General features: G+C 32.1%; 1 long non-coding RNA gene across 1 annotated transcript; it reads right to left on the bottom strand.

Moving 5' to 3' along the window:
- Positions 1-2,849: 2,849 nt before the first annotated feature.
- LOC140447191 (uncharacterized) lies at positions 2,850-10,147 on the bottom strand. The gene is made up of 2 exons (XR_011951585.1): positions 9,696-10,147; positions 2,850-3,211 (listed from the first exon to the last, which is right to left on the bottom strand). It is a non-coding gene; the product is annotated as an uncharacterized lncRNA (long non-coding RNA).
- Positions 10,148-17,570: the final 7,423 nt, after the last annotated feature.

The raw sequence follows: 17,570 nt of genomic DNA, 5'->3' as shown, positions 1-17,570 counted from the left end.
AAAACAACTTAGGGTACAAACGAAATAACAAGAGGCAAAAATGGATGACAGAAGAAATACTATTACTAATGGAAGAACGACGAAGACACAAGAATAACCAAGATGGCAGCAATATGTATAAAAACATTAACAGGCAAATAAAAGCAAAAATAAGAATAGCAAAACATGAATGGCTTCAGCAACAATGTATCGATCTAGAACATTTACAACGACAGCACGACGACCGTAATTTACATAAAAAGCTTAAGGAGACTGCTGGAATATACAGAAAACGAAGACCAACTACCATAGTTAATCAGGATAACCAGATAGTGCTGGGTGAAAAGGAGAAAATTGATATATGGGAAAATTTTATCCAGGAGCTCTTCCATGACGAAAGACCCATGAGTGAAGTTTATACAGACGACCAGCTGACTGGCCCTTCAGTCACCAAAGAGGAGATAGAAAAGGTAATATTAAATTCAAAAAACAATAAGGCACCTGGACCAGATGAAATCCCGTCAGAAATACTTAAATTACTGGATGAAACGGGAATTTCAGCACTACACAAAATATTTAACTTATGTAATATGATGATCACAGACTCATTAGCCTGATGAGTCACACTTTAAAGATATTCTTAAAAATACTACATCAAAGATTATACAAAAAATGTGAATTGGACATCAGTGACTCCCAGTTCGGGTTTAGGCAAGGTTTAGGAACACGAGAAGCAATAGTAGCAACACAGGTGCTGGTCCAAAATTGTTACGATCAGAACAAGGATGTGTTCCTATGCTTTTTAGATTACCAAAAAGCGTTTGATCGTGTTCAACACCACAAGTTAATGCAGATCCTCAAGAAAGTTGATATAGACCAAAAAGACATAAGATGCATTGAAAACTTGTACTGGCATCAAACGGCACAGTTAAAAATAGACAATTCTATATCCAAACCCATACATATAAGAAGGGGCGTTCGACAGGGATGCGTGCTTTCCCCTCTTTTATTTAACATTTATTCGGAAGCCATATTTCAAGAGTCTTTGGAGGATGCAAAGATGGGAATCAAAGTGAATGGAGTATTGATCAACAACATACGATATGCTGATGATGGTGTCTTAATTTGTGACAACATAGTCGATCTTCAACAACTTGTCACTATAATCGGAGAATACAGTAAGCGAATGGGATTAGAGATTAATACCAAAAAAACCAAATTTATGATCATCTCCAGAAACTTGGATGCACTTGAAAACTCCACCATAACACTGAATACTAAGTCCATTGAAAGAGTGAGTAAATTTAAATACCTGGGATCGTGGCTTTTTGAAGACTGGGCATCGGACAGGGAAGTAAAATGTCGCATTGAGCAAGCTCGACAAGCTTTCGTAAAATTCAAGAAGGTACTGACTTGTTCAGAATTCGATCTTCAACTGAGACTAAGGTTTACTAAATGCTACGTGTGGTCAGTGGTGCTATATGGCGTAGAGGGCTGGACACTCAAAACGAGAGATATAAACAGATTAGAAGCTTTCGAAATGTGGCTCTATCGCCGTATCCTAAAAATACCATGGACAGCGAAAATCACAAATATAGATATCCTTAAAAGAATAAACCAAGAACGCCAACTTTTCGAAACCATCAAGAAAAGGAAAACGGCGTATCTAGGTCACATCATGCGAAATGAAAAATACCAGTTCCTCCAACTTATAATCGAGGGTAAAATTGAAGGCAAGAGAGGAATGGGACGCAAGAAAATGTCCTGGCTCCGAAACATAAGGCAATGGACAGGGATTAACGACATACAATATCTGATACATATTGTAAGAAATAGAGAATTAATGGAAAATGTGATCGCTAACATCCATTAGTGGATTTGCATCTGAAGAAGAAGAAGAATCCGCTATCTGTGACAAAAAAACAATGAGCATTAGTTAGAAATAATGGGTATAGCCTTCTGTGAAGGTATATAACTCGAAAAGCTAAGAAAAACAAGATAAGTTGCAATGACACTGGTATTCACAAAAAATTCCTCCTTTTTGTTTCATGCATAATAACGTTATTTGTGGAACTCTACACGCGAACTTTATTATGGGAATAATTACAGCACAGACATATACTTTTCATATTATATGTAATCTCCATTTAATCAAAAAACGATATTATTAGAGTAACAACTCTAAAAAAAATAGTTATAAAGTACTATGTTTAAGTTTTACAGTAAAAAATACTATGTTTCAGGTACAGATCATGAAAGTTTCACTTAATCTATCTTATTATGATGATAAAACCCAATTTATTTTGTAGTTTTCTTTCTGTTCGTTGCTTTGAGTTTCTCGGAAAATCCACCAACAGACAACAGACAATCGATCAACAGCATTGCTGCTGGCCATTTCCTATTGTAGCCTCTTCCAATGTGCCATATATACTAATAAAAAAAAAAAGAATGCTTTTCGTTATAACCTACTACTAATAGGACTAAAACTGCGATTTTGTCAGTTAGGACCTTTCAGCTTAGCAAGGCAGTAATATACTATTGCATTAAAATTAAACTTAATTTTGGTAAATCCTTAGATTTTAGAAATCTATAATCTAAGAGTAAATCGTTAGTTATCATCAACTTCCAAAAAATCACTAATGCTACGGTTATGTTTAATTGGTAAAAAATAATGAATTTTCTGCTATTATAAATATTTTTCTAATCAAATGTACATCTTCTACAGTAAGAGTTTCAGTGAAAAGTTATGGAGCTTTATAGTAATATCTACTAAAGGCATTTTTAAACCATCTTTTCTAAGAAATGAGAGACCTTTTGAAGACCTTTTTTGTAGGGTCACAGGACTTCGGAATACAAATTTAAAACAACGATTTATTTATTATATTTATTAAAATATAAATTTTAACATTTACAAAAATCAGTCTATATCTAATAAATTTTATCTAAGACTTTTGAATATCAAGAATATGTATTACATATAAGTATGTATACTATATAATTATAAAGTAAGAAAAATAAAAAATGTAATGCAAACATTTTAAATGAAAATGAAAGAGACGTAAATTCGTAAAGGTGATTTGTGACCGTTTACTATTAAGTTTGACTGTATTTTAGTTTTTGTGGCCAACATCGTAACAATGACAGGTATCCAAAGTTGGTCCATCGCAATATCCTCCAAAATGTCCTACCGACCGGCAATAATTACTGCAAGGTACTACGTTACACCCGCTGCCTGTAACAAAAACCAATAAATAGTATAAGTTATATTAAGAGTATTAAAGTACATACAGTATTAAGACTTCCTCCTTACTATTGCATGTAATTTTTTTAAATGTAAGTACTGTTCGAATTATGTAAATATTTTTAAATTCAGTATATATAGCAAAAAATACGACCGTTGATTAAATTTAAACCAGCAACTCCTAGATGATAGCAAATACTATCAACCACTTCTTCGCAATCCCACTTCAACCTACACCAACAAAATCAACCGATATATCACTGAACTAAAAAACAAAAAAATATTGACGAGAAACTAGCCAAATCCGTCCATAATTACAATGGCTATGCTCCTAGATTTTACTGTCTCCCCAAAATTCACAAATCACAACTAAGTATGCGACCCATACTATCGTCAATAAATGCTCCGAACACAAATATAGCCCAATTCCTAACGAACATTCTTTCACAAGCAAACAATTATAACAATGACTTCAACATAACAGATTCTTTCCAGTTCAGTGAATTTATTAATAATCATCAACTACCCAGAGGCTTTGTCTTAGTAAGTTTTGACGTAGTATCCTTGTTCACAAATCTTCCACTTTCCAGTGTATTAACTTCTCTCCGTAACCATTAGAATCAAATCCAACCCCACAGTCCGATATCTTGGGAAACTTTTTCCGAATTATTAAAATTGATTTTTGACACCAATTATTTAATTTTTAATGACAAATATTATCGCCAAATTTTTGGAACTCCTATGGGATCCACGATTTCTCCTATTCTAGTCAACTTTGTACTAGATGATCTTATTAATGAGAGTATCAAGAAGTTAGATTTCCAGGTTCCCTTTGTAAAACGGTATGTCGACGATCTGATTTTAGCAACCCCGTCGGATAAGGCGGTGGAGACTTTATCAGTTTTTAACTGCTTCGATCCTCATCTACAATTTACATGTGAATTTGAGGTTGATAACAGTATCCCGTTTTTAGATATGCAAATCATTCGCACACCGGATAACAGATTAGTCACTACCTGGTACAGAAAAGAAATGGCTAGTAACCGTTTCTTAAATTACCATTCGACACACCCAATCAGATATAAACTTAACCTGGTACAAGCCCCCAGCCTTAGAGTACACTTGTTGACACACCTGCTTTACAAAGAAGAATCTCTCAATCTACTGAAGTTTATTCTCGTAGATAACTCCTATCCGGCATCCATCATCAATAAATTTCTATATTCCATAAGCTATGGGCAGTCCATTACTGAAACACCCAACGGGTTAACATTAGCGTCCATATCTAATAAAATACAGATGAATAAGTCCCCTCTCACTCCTGAACAAACCACAAAATATGCTTCGCTCCCGTACTTCCTACAAATCACTAACAAACTTAACAAACTTTTCAAAAACTTACCTGTCAAATTAGCCTTACAAAATACCAGAACCTTAGAAAAGTTATTTTCTAAGACAGAAACTCTATTGGCCCCTCTAGAACAAACTAATGTCGTCTATCAGATACCCTGTGCAGAGTGCAACTCCTGCTACATTGGCCAGACCAGCCGCTCTCTTCAAGGTCGACTAACGTCCCACAAAAGCGACATTGGGATTTCCAAACCATCTTGTGCCCTTGCACAGCATGCCATTTCAACCAAACACAGTATCGACTTCACGAATACCAAAATACTGTGCAACCAAAAAAATTATCATAAGCGATCCATCCTTGAAATGTGTCAAATTCTAAAACATCCATCGTCCCTAAATAAGAGAACCGACATCGACAACTTGAGCCAGATATATCACTCTCTCATCATACAAAACAAATAAATAAAAAAAAAAACTCTTACAAGACATTAACTTCATTCCCATTCTTCTTTCCATTTTTTTTTGTTTATTTGTTTTTTAAAGAAAAAGAAAAAATTAATCCTTTTTTAAAAAAGGTCTGTCCCCGTTCCGCTCGCTAATCCCCTTAAGAATCGTACCTCTTCCCTGCATTCCAAAGAAACACATGTACGACAAGAAGCCACATGTGAAAATTATGACATCCTAGAGCTGATAGAAAACAATCGAAAAGATTAGTATGGTTTGACCCTCGAAAGAGCTTAAACCAACATTCAAATGAAGCATCGAGCCCCTGCCGTAGGGCTCTTCAAAAATAAATCACTAAGCATCCAAAATTTTAGTTTAACTGTTGTTTGCAACAAAGAAGTTATTATATTTTGATACATACGTTCTGTAGTTTTTTTAATATAACGAATTTTAGATTTCGTAAACCGAATATCCAATAACGGTGAAACACTTAGAGCAGGTTTTATTTCAAGAGACTTTAAAGTATCCCAAAGATGATATTAAGTAAAAATATGACACATTTACTCAAAAATATTAGCTATAATTTAAAAATAAATTTGAATTGATGAAAATTTGAAACTTAATATGTCTCCTGTTGGTAGTTACTACTTGATAAAACTTACAAACCGTTCACTAGAAAGAATATTAAACTTGGGATTAATTTTATTGAATTGGGATACAAATGGATAAAGGTGTAGAAATATATGTCACTAAAGTGTAGCTAATATAATAAAAAAAAGCAACGGAATGTGTCGAGTTATGTAAACCGTACTAAAAATTGGTATTATTTAAAAGAAAATAAAAATATAACAATATGCGACTTGAATCTTATAGATATTTTGAGAAATAATTTGAGCTACATGTTAAAACGAGAAGTTAAACTTAGATTAAAACTTGCTTGTTTAATATGTGTTACAGATACTAAAATAAAAAAAAGATTGACATGGGAATATTATATTAAAGTAACAGATTGCATAGTGAAGGAACAATACAATAATCATCATCATCATCAGTAGCTCGACAACCCTTTCTGGGTCCTGGCTTGTTCTAGGATTTTCCGCCATTCTGTTCTGTTCCTTGCTTTGTTTTTCCAGTTGGTAATCTTAAGTGTTTTCAGATCTTGTTCCACTTGTTCCATGTATCTAAGTTTGGGTCTTCCCTTTGACCTTCTCCCTACTGGTGTTTGCCTCATTATATGGTTTGCTGTTTCAGTCTCCAACATCCGTTCAACATGGCCCGTCCAGCGCAGACGTCCGATGTTTATGGATGTTATGACCTCGGGTTCGTTGTATGCTGTGTATAGTTCAAAATTATATCTTCTACGCCATATGTCATTTTATTTCACCCCCTTATATATGTGTCTAAGGATTTTTCGTTCAAAACTACCTAATAGGCTCTCATCGCTTTTCATCGTACCTCATAGGTCTTGTATATTTTGCAGTTGGTTTTTCTTGTGATGTTGTTAGATCTTAGATGTTTAATATTATTATTAATTAATTACAATAACTAAATTTTAAAATGTATTTTGTTCATTATTTTATATGTTATATTTTATATGTGTTGTTATTAATGTTGAGTGGCATAGCGTTATATAAATAATCTCAACGACTATAGTGTATTTTTATGTATGAGAGAGTAATAAAACAATAAATTATGTATGCAAATCCCTAAACTGTTGATACGGGTGACTCAATGAAAAACAGATATTTGTCAACAAGTTTACAGAAGTATATAGGAAAACAATTTTAAATTGAGTATGACCACCAGGTATAAAGGTTGGAGCAGAATAGAATACAATAGTTGTGAGGGTTACTAATCCCTAAATAAGGTTGCCAGTGTCGGAGTGATGGAGGTTAACAGGTACTAATGAATTTGCAAGAAATGTAAGATGTTTATTTGATTGGTTATATATAACCAATCAAAGTTTAATAAGTACCTACCTATTTGCAAAATAAAGTTTAATTCTTTAGATAAAATAAAACGTTTTATTTTATCTATTTGCAAAATAAAGTTTAATTCTTTGCCTATTTGCAAAATAAAGTTTAATTCTTTAGATAAAATAAAACGTTTTATTTTATCTGAAATGAGTGCATTCCACGAAGTAAGGGTTTCAACAATCAAACATTTAATTCTTTAATTCCAGGAATCTACGACAGTAATTGACTAGATAATTACCTTCTAAACTTATTCCATAGAAAATGTGATAGTGGGTTTTTCCATTTTGTATATAGGAAGGTCCAAGTGGCGTATTCAAAATTCTTAACAGTTCACTAAAAGTAGGTACTTCAGTTGCAAGGTGCAGTTTATTGTGTATACTAGTGTTATGGAAAATTTGGAAGTGCCGTGTAAACGCCGAAAAATTGGTCCTCTAACAGTTAATGAAAAAACATTAATATTTAATTGTTTTAAATCATTTACAGACAAACGTTTATGTGAAAGTGTTGATGAGACCGTTGAGTTAGTTAGCAGTACACTTGGTGTTGGGAAATCTACGATTTACAGAGTTATTAAAGAAGAGAAATGTGGTAGTTTTCAAATGCCACGTAATTATTATTATTATTATTATTATTATATTACAAATAAGGGCAGAGGAGCGAGCTCCTATTATGCCCAAAAATCAAAAATAAAAAAAAAAACATCCTTATAAAACTAATACCAATTATAAAGTTAAGTAAACATAAACAATTAAGTATATCATACAAAAGTTGAATGGTGAGACAATAAATAAATAAATAAATAAATAATGCTGTCAAAGAAAAAAAATCCTATAAATAAAATAAACCACTATCAAGTTTATTTTTAAAGATGTTAATACTATTTGCGGATATGGTGTCTTGATCCAAATTGTTCCAGATATTAAAGATTCTATTTGGCATGGCTATTTTAATGCTCCAGGGAAACCAAACTTTCAAATAGAATATCATTTTAAAGAAGGACTTCGACGGAAAGTGCATGAATTCTTCTTTAGACAAGAATTTCCAACATTGGATAAAGTTCTTGTCTCAGTTCGAGATGATAAGGATTACCCAGAAATGAGTCGAATTACGTTATGGAAACTTTTAAAAGAAATAGGCTTCCGCTGGAAGTCTATTTTATTAGAAAGAAGCGATATTGTCATATGGAGAAGACATTTTCTAAGAACCATAAAGGAAATGAGAAACCAAAAAAGAAAAATATTTTATCTTGATGAAACATGGATCAACGAGGGTCATACACCAAATAAATTTTGGCAGGATGAAACTGTTACAAGTCAAAGGCACGCTTTTGTAAATAACTTATCTACTGGTTTAAACCCACCATCAGGAAAGGGACGCAGGCTGATAATAGTACACATTGGCAGTTCAGACGGTTTTGTTGAAGGTGGTTTATTAACTTTTGAATCAACTCGTACCAGTGACTACCATGAAGACATGAACGCTGATGTCTTTCAAGAATGGTTCGAACAAATGATAGATCTTCTTCCTAAGAACTGTGTAATAGTAATGGATAATGCAAGTTATCACTCCAGACTTATAGAAGGACTGCCCACAACCAAGTGGTTAAAAAAAGACTTGCAGAATTGGCTGAGTTCAAAAAATATTACGTACCATCCCGGATCTATAAGAAAGGAACTTTATTCGTTGTGTGCCCTTCATAAAAAAAAATTTTAAAAATACGAAATTGATGAAATTGCCAAAAATCGTGGAATGACAGTACTTAGATCCCCACCATATCATTGTGAATTAAACCCGATTGAACTGGTATGGGCACAGATAAAGAGTGAAGTTTCAAGAAAAAATACCACTTTTAAAATTCATGATGTTAAACAGTTGTTTTTGGAGGCCGTAAATAATGTAAAACTTGAAAACTGGGAAAAGGCAGTAAATCACACTATTAAAGAAGAGGAAAAAATGTGGAAGCTGGACAATATTACTGATAAAATGATCGAGCCAGTTATTATAAATCTTGGTTCTGAAAGTTCATCTTCTGAATCTGATTTGGATTTGTAACAAGTAGCTGTAAGTTTTATATTAATATTTTTATTCATCTATTTAACATACCTTAGACGGTTTTAAAAACTCTTTTTCTCTTTTGTAATTTTTAAAAATTAAAAAAAATGTGAATTTTTTAAAACCCTTTTTAATGTAGGCCAGTCAGTTCTAATATAGTGTGTGATAAAAGAGGTCACTTTTGTTTACATACACATAACACTTTATAACACTGAAATAATTCATTTATTTTTTACAATTATTCAAAGTAATTTTTCAATTAATCTTGAGCACGCCCATGGAGTGGTCGGAGCTACCAGTTAAAATTATGCTAATTACTCACTCGTTCATAAAAATAAACTATAACATCCCGGCCAAACTTTCTGACTGCAGCCCTAATAAACTGTGTTGTTTGTTTATATCGACAATCGATAATATCCAGTATTTCTTGAATATGTATATACAATTATTCCAACATAAGACTGCTAGAAAACTAATATTCAAATCGACCCTATGTAATATTGATTATGAATATCTAAATATTAATAAATAAGGATAATAATCCTTATACTTTTGTAAATATAAAACCCTAGTAAAAAATATACAACCAGTCAGAAGTTTGTAATTTTTAGAATAAGATAAAAATTAAAAATATAAATAAATTCAACTCTTACCTGCTAGTGCGACAGTGGCGACTACAAAGAAAACTAAAAATACTAACAAATACTTCATTGTCACAAAAAATAAGGACTCTTTATATTAGAGATTTAGGTTTGAAAATTCTGTTATTAATGTAATGGATGTGGCGTTCTTCTTATATATATGCACTTCGAAGGTAAGCTGATTAAGACCCGTATGTACACAGGTAGATAAAAATCCCCGTGTCCGTGTTTTTAACCTTTTCTGCGAATATTTTAATATGTACCGTAAAATCGTAAACCCACGTAAACATTTTCTCTTAAATGAGGTTTACAATACTATTATTGCTGTACTCTTATCAGTTTTACACTAAATAAAGGTTTAATTATTACGAGTTGTTTATTTGTTTTTCGTAATTTAACTAGAATTTGCTGTCAGAATTCTAGAACTGTAAATAAATGATAAACCCAATGAATAGTAGCAAAATGAAATAATAGTTGTCTTCAAGATTAATTTAGTTTTTTTAATACCTCGATAAATTTTAAATCTAAGATGATTATATACTGGATGAGTCATAGGGAACTCAATTAATATACTCTTAACCCGCATGGAGGCTCCTGTAGGGAATTTTTCTACTATAGGGAAAGTTTCTACTAAGATTCTTTCTTACTGATTATTCGTCATAAACTTTGAACGGTAAGTTCGATGTGGCTCATATTTTGGTCAAATGTTACAATACAAACACTACAATACAAAGTAATTGATTTTTTAAAACTCTAATAATAATTTTACAAGTTAGACATATAAGCATTAAAATAGCATATTTATTTTTCCCTCATGATTACTTTTTTTAATTAAAAAAATTGAATTAAAAGTTCGGCAAAATTAACCTAAGATTTAAAAAAATATATAAACTACTAAAGGTACTGAAGGTTATTTTAAATCATACTAAAACATTGCCTTGTATAATATTTTTCAGTATTTCATCGGTAGCGTCGTTTTATTGAATTCCATCTGACCAAACATACTGTTCAAAAGTTATGACGAATAGAAGTTTATGTCATTATATCATGGGCTGTATGCAATAGAGGCACAACACAAAAACTGGTATTTTTTCAAAACAGGGGTTTAAAGTTTGTGTGTCAATAATTGCGTCTTATTTGTTTTACTACAGGCGGTATTGGGATTATTGAAAAAAATAAATGTTGGCGTAAATTCAACCCTTATTTTAATTTGTGCCACTATTGCACATCAACATTTTGTCTTTCAAGACTAATTAAGGAAAAGACAAAACTGGTATTTTTTTTGCTATTCCTATCAGCTGAAATAGAGGTTCAATAAAAAATACTACAAGTTACTCGAATGAGAAAATATAAACTATAAGAAGAAAGAAATAAAAAAAAGTATATATTGATAATAGTAGGAAAAGTTATGATTAACAATGCTTTGAATGTCGGTAGAAATCAGCGTGAATTGGTGGAACACTCTTGTCTTCGTTTTTTAGAAGATATAAACCAGAAGAAGAAGAAGACGATATAAACCAATGTTTATAAATTCATCACTGTCTCTTCTACCTCCTTCTATATTTTTTTTTGAGGCACTACTTCGACAATAGTGGCTCTTCATTATCGGAATTGAAAAAAGGTGTTTACGAACCCTGTTTATAGTTTCATTACAAAATGTTTTATGCATGCTGTGTTTACCTTTTTGATCGTTGGTTATAAAGCCACTTTCCGTCTTCCCAATAACAGTTCGAATACATCTATTAGTAACTCTAATGGTGGATATAAAAAATCTTTTGCACACTCGTATTTTTTTCAGATCACGGTTTTATAAATAAAATGCATAATTATACCCATAATTATAAACCACGGCTTGATGTGTTACCTTTATCTGCATATCAATATGTTGGTTTAATTGCAGACATGGGTCTCAGAACTTGGAATAAAACTTTCTTTGTTCTTCTGGTACTTCAGTCTCCACATTTTCATCAGAGACCTCTGTAAATGTAGACGATACATCATCATCATCATTCACGTAATGAAGATCCGCATCACAATCATCAACATTAGAAAATTGGGAGATAGACGAACTTCCAGAAGAAGTGCGTACCAATTTAGAACTGCTACCTATAACAAGAAAAAAAAAGACAAATATTAAGAAGAAATCAGCTTGTCAGAAACTTAGTAAATTGACCAATAGCTAAGAAGAAAACCAATAAATCTCTTGCATTATAAAAAAAGCAATTTCATACCTATTTGATCCTCTGCATCGATGTACTCAGGTACATTCAAGAGTAACATTCTCCATATTGGACTGATCATCATCTTTCTCATTATTAGGGACATTTTCATTATGAGAAAGGAGCTCTACTTTCCATTGACTACCATAAGAAGGGTCTTTTTTTAACCTGAAACAACGAATTTATTGTACTTATTATAAAAAGTTTAAGTAAATGATTTAGTAGAGATGGTCAGATTTGTAGGTTTTGGTTAGTTCTGCTTTGAGCTATAGTGCGGCTAGTTTTTTCTGGTACATAATTAAATATGTAATTAAAAATATTTTTTCCATAGCTAATGTTAAAGTGTTGCTATAACAACTGTTTTGAGTAGATAAAGTATCACTTTAACCGCAAGGGTAGATAAAGTGACACTTTAACAGCAAGAGTAGATAAAATGTTTAACTTTTTTTTATTCAATAAAATTTACAAATTCAAACACATTAAGGATTAAAAACAACTGAAATTTTACAATTAACATTATTAGAAATATCTATTTTTGGAGCATCACAACTTGTACTCGTTTGCTTAAAGTCTTGATTCGAGGTACTGGATTGATTTTCTGGTCCGCCAAGTATACACTTGGCTACAGCAATCTTATTGCTTATTGACTCTTCAATGTAAGATTCTGCAACAGATGATATTCCGTCCATTTCGTATTTATTCACTTTGTACACAAAACGCAACAATATTCTCCGCAAAAACCAAAACGTAACATTTGTTTGACATTTGTTGACAGAGTAATTCATATCCCTAGCAACGGAGCAACATAATTGCGATTTTTGTGCTAAAAATTACAATTTTTTTTTAATTCTATTTTTTCCCTGAACTTGAAGTCTTGCTATAGAAAAAAATGTTGTATTGCACACGACGATAAAATCGCATTATCTTCTCCAGCATAATTAGCGTCTCGACTGACGTCTCGACGCTAAAAAATGCTCTCGAAGATAAAGTACAATTTTATCGTCTTGTACAATAAATAACTATTTTCTTCAAACGTCAAATAATGATGACATTACTTATCTAACTCGATCCTGTCAAAGTTTGATGTCTCCGCCGGCAGCAGTTTTTTTTTCCCATTTCTTTACGGCGGAGGGAAAAATGTTGTCATGGCAACAATATGAAACATGTCACAAAGCAACAATACAAATGTCATTAACAACAATTAAACATCATTTTTATTTATAGTAATATTAAAAGTATAATTAGTTAATGAGGCATTTTCAAAATTGAAACCGTGCAAAAATGTTCCCGACTCTTGATACGCATTGGTAATTGTTGATGATACTGATGGTCAAGAACAACTTTCAGCAATCATTCCCGATGTTGGCGAATCATGAGGGTTTAATATTTTTTGAGCATTATCCTTCTTATTTCTTATTGAATCCTCTATATATCCTTCGGCAACCGTGCTTGATTTCCAGCCCCATGTCGTTTGAGGCATTCTAGATTTCCGCCTCCATCAATTAAAAGTGTTGCTGAAGTTCGTCGTAAAGAGTGACCCGTGTATGCGCTTGCATCGTTTAAATTTAAATAACTAGCTACTTTTTGGGCTACTGCGCTGATCGAATGTATTCCCATGACGCTTCGGTAACACTTTCCATTTTGGTACTTTATAAAAAATCGGTTTTCTGTGAAATTTTCAGGCCGCAGTGATGCATACTTTTTATACAGTTTAATGTAGTTTTGACCAATTATCGTAAAAGATCTAATTTGTCGTGTTTTACTGTCTGGGATTTTGATAATTATTACATTTTCTTTATCCTCAATGTCCTCCTCAATGTAAATAATTTATTTTTTTTTTTGTACCTTTAATCCTAAATACAACTTATCTGGCGCTTCAAACAAAAATTTATCAAACTCGTCTTTAGTGAAAACTTTAGACTTCTTTGCAGTATATCCTTCGCTTGTTTTTTTCAGAAAGGCACGTAACTTTAAAAATTTGCTTATATCCACATTTTTTCTAATAACTAACTCGGATTTTATCATAGAGTATCGTGACCACATTGTAGAAGATTTCCATTTATTTTTATTTTCCATTATATTAAAATATGCCAGTAAAACGTCTTCGGTAACTTGCCGTACTCCTCTTGTATCGCACCACTCTTGGAAGTGCTTGTACGCTAACCGATACTTTATTCCGGACTTGGAGGGCCCCAAACGTGCTACTGCATCATTAGCCGCGGACTCAATTTCGTTTAGGTTTTCCATTTTCGCACTAAATTTGCGCTTGCGGTCGCAACAACAATAAGCTGTCTTTAATAATTGCAAACAACTGTCAAACAACTGTAACTAGGGAGACGCAAATCCCACCGACTACTTAATTATTTTAATTTCTAACATCTAGACGACTTTGATAGTTGTCACAGTTAATTTCGAGTAAAAATAGCGTATGAATTGTACTATTTATGGTTGAAAATTGCTACGTTTGAAGAAAAAATAGTATACTTTATTCGGCAAAGAAGCGACTTTTCTTGACTTGCCCTCTATTAGAAAAGTCATGCTTCTCCGCCTCATAAAGTAATATACTATTATTTTTTACTTAGATATTTTTTATATACCGGTAAAGTAGGGCATATCGTATGTGCTTAAATTAATTTTATCCTCTTTACCCTCTTACCGCATGCTTACATTGATAACTGATGTAGAATAGCCTTTATAATTACTCTTGTTATTGTTAGAATTATTAATGCTAAAAGAACTTTATCAAAATGTAGTTAAATCTAAAATAAACGTATACAGTTTAAAAAAAAATTAATTTATAACTATAAACTTTTACACGCTAATAAAGATCTGCTTCCCAACTATCACCTAAAATGACCTAAAATAGACAATCCTCTCATTGCGAACCGGTCGGTGTGAACTAAAATGGGTTTATTTTTTATTTAAAACGGTAGATGTAAAAAAAATCGTCTATATTTTTCTACTATAAATCCATTATTTGAAATTATACATTAAAATAATACTGATATTATTATTAACGTTAGTCCTGTTCGAAAAAGGAATAATTCACTTCTTTTGTAATAACCCTTTGGATCTGACATTTTTAAAACAAGAAATTTATTCCTCTTATTTAATGTGACACAACTCCAAAATTCTCACTGATACAGTTTGAAAATATCTAAAATTGTCTGCTATAGTGGCACAACTCAAAAGTGACGGTATTCCATAGAAACTTGAAATAATGTTTTATTTTGAGGCTGCGTCATTAATTATAAGGGCTGTATAAGTATATTAAGTATATTATATAAGTATATTCAATAATACTCAACTGAGAGAGAGAGAGGGAGAGACAGAGAGTACTTGATAAAATTTTGTTTAAAAAATCAATAAAAATTGTCTGTTACTTATTTATTGATCATAAAAATACACGTTATTGTCATTATTTGGAACGTCACACATTATAATACACACAAAGACATAATCTAAATTTAGAATAATAAAAAGATATAAAGACCGGTTTCATTACCAGTTTTGTTATAGCTGACCATACACATACACATAAAATACCAAATACGATAAAGTTAAAATATTATGAATTTGAATAAGGATGAAATTGCGAATAAAGATATTATAGACCTCATCAACAAAGAAAATACTGATATTAACTGGTGGATAAAGGCCATAGAAGTTTGAGTTTGTATGAAAGTTAAGGATATTTCTTGTAAAATGAAATAGTTAAAAATTTAAAGTGAATTTTAATACAAAAAAAGTAAATCTCAAAAACCAAAATAAGAAAAATAATATTGTAGTTTAAGAAAAAGAATGGAGCTAAAATAAAATCGATATTCCTGAAATACTTGGAACAGTAAATAATTTATTAGAACTATAGCATTAGGTGACTATATTTGGTAACCAGAAATGGAGACTCTCATAAAGAAAATATCGTCCGCTCGATCCTCTAATCGAAATCCCGTCATCAGAAATGGCGGGATTTGCTTGCTGCGTGAATATGTACTTTCTGTTATGTTATTATAATTTTCTTCAAATGACATATTTTCAGACGAGATCGAATACTCGTCTACGGGTTTTTGGTACAAGTACTTGGTGCTTTCATTTAGAAGATTTCCTCTAATAGTAATTAAATAAGTAATGGTTCCTCTTCTTCATCTTTGTGCATTATCAAATTTAACAATAACACGTCATTAGCATTTATCGAAAAAGACGTATCGAAATTGCCAGGGCCACTTTCAGTAAGATAAGGAAATTCTTCTGCAACAGAGATATAAGCATCCCTCTCCGAATAAGACTGCTAAGGGGCTACGTATTTAACACGCTATTATACGGTGTAGAGGCCTGGACTCTCAAGCAGAACAATATAAAAAATATTGAAAGTTTCGATATGTTACAAACTTTGAAGTAATGCGAAGCATAGGAAAAGACCCAGAAATTTTGTCAACGATCAAACGAAGAAAACTCGAATATTTGGGTCACCTGATGAGAGGACATAAATACGCATTACTTCAAAATATAATGCAAGGAAAAATATAAGGAAAACGGAATCCAGGCCGTAGAAGAATGTCATGCTTGCGTAATTTGAAAGAGTGGTTTGGCTGTACCACTAATGAACTCTTTAAGTCAGCTGTAAACAAGGTCAGGATAGCCTTGATGATTTCCAATCTCCGATAGGAGTGGCACAAGAAGAAGAAACATTTATCATCTTCATACAAAATAACGGAATATCAATATAGTTAGATATCTACTACGACCCGAAAAAAAGGGTTCGGACGCGTTTGACAAACTGAATCAATTCATGATTTGCACACGATCCAGTTTAGAAACGGGTCTGTTCTCTTCAACGCTTCGTTTTGTAAACGGATTCTTAAAACGCATAGCCTAAGTGAAAACGGGTTATAATGTTGCTGTAAAAGCTAGCTTAAAATTATGATTCTTCAATAATGCCATTCTTCAACGAAGTTGATGTTCCAATGTAACTTGCGTTGAGTATATTCTGTTGAAAATAAAAACAATGTTGCATTTTATATTTTATTGAACATAAATTAGCACCAAGTAATTTATTTGATTTTGAAAAAGCATTTGACAAAGTAAGACATGAAAAATTAGTCCAAATTCTAAAGACAAAAAACATAGACCATAGGGACTTACAAATAATAACAAACCTCTACTGGAATCAAACAGCACAAATCGTAATAGATAACGAACCCAGTCCAGAAATTGAAATCAGGAGAGGAGTTAGGCAGGGATGTATTATGTCCCCATTACTATTTAATGAAATTGTGAGGCCATTTTTGAAGAAGCATTACTATCTCAAAGTGAAGGAATAATAATTAACGGAAGATCTATTAACAACATAAGATATGCAGATGACACCGTAATTATGGCAAGCTCTGCTGCACAACTCCAACTACTGATAAACAAAACAAACAGTTTCTGTGAAAAATATGGACTAAAAATGAATATAAAAAAGACCAAATACATGATAATAACAAAGAAAACAAATAGACCAACAAACATACATTTGGGAAATGTACCGATAGAAAGGGTTGATAAATACAAATACTTAGGAACCTGGATTTCAGACAATAATGATCAAACAACCGAAATAAGAGCAAGGATAGAAATAGCAAGAAATGCGTTTGTAAAAATGAAAACAATTCTCTGCAACAAAGAC

This window comes from Diabrotica undecimpunctata, chromosome 8, assembly GCF_040954645.1.
Source record: "Diabrotica undecimpunctata isolate CICGRU chromosome 8, icDiaUnde3, whole genome shotgun sequence".
Taxonomy (NCBI): Eukaryota; Metazoa; Arthropoda; class Insecta; order Coleoptera; family Chrysomelidae; genus Diabrotica; species Diabrotica undecimpunctata.
The sequence above is the reverse complement of the archived record's forward strand: the minus strand, read 5'-3'. Positions and strand labels throughout refer to the sequence as shown.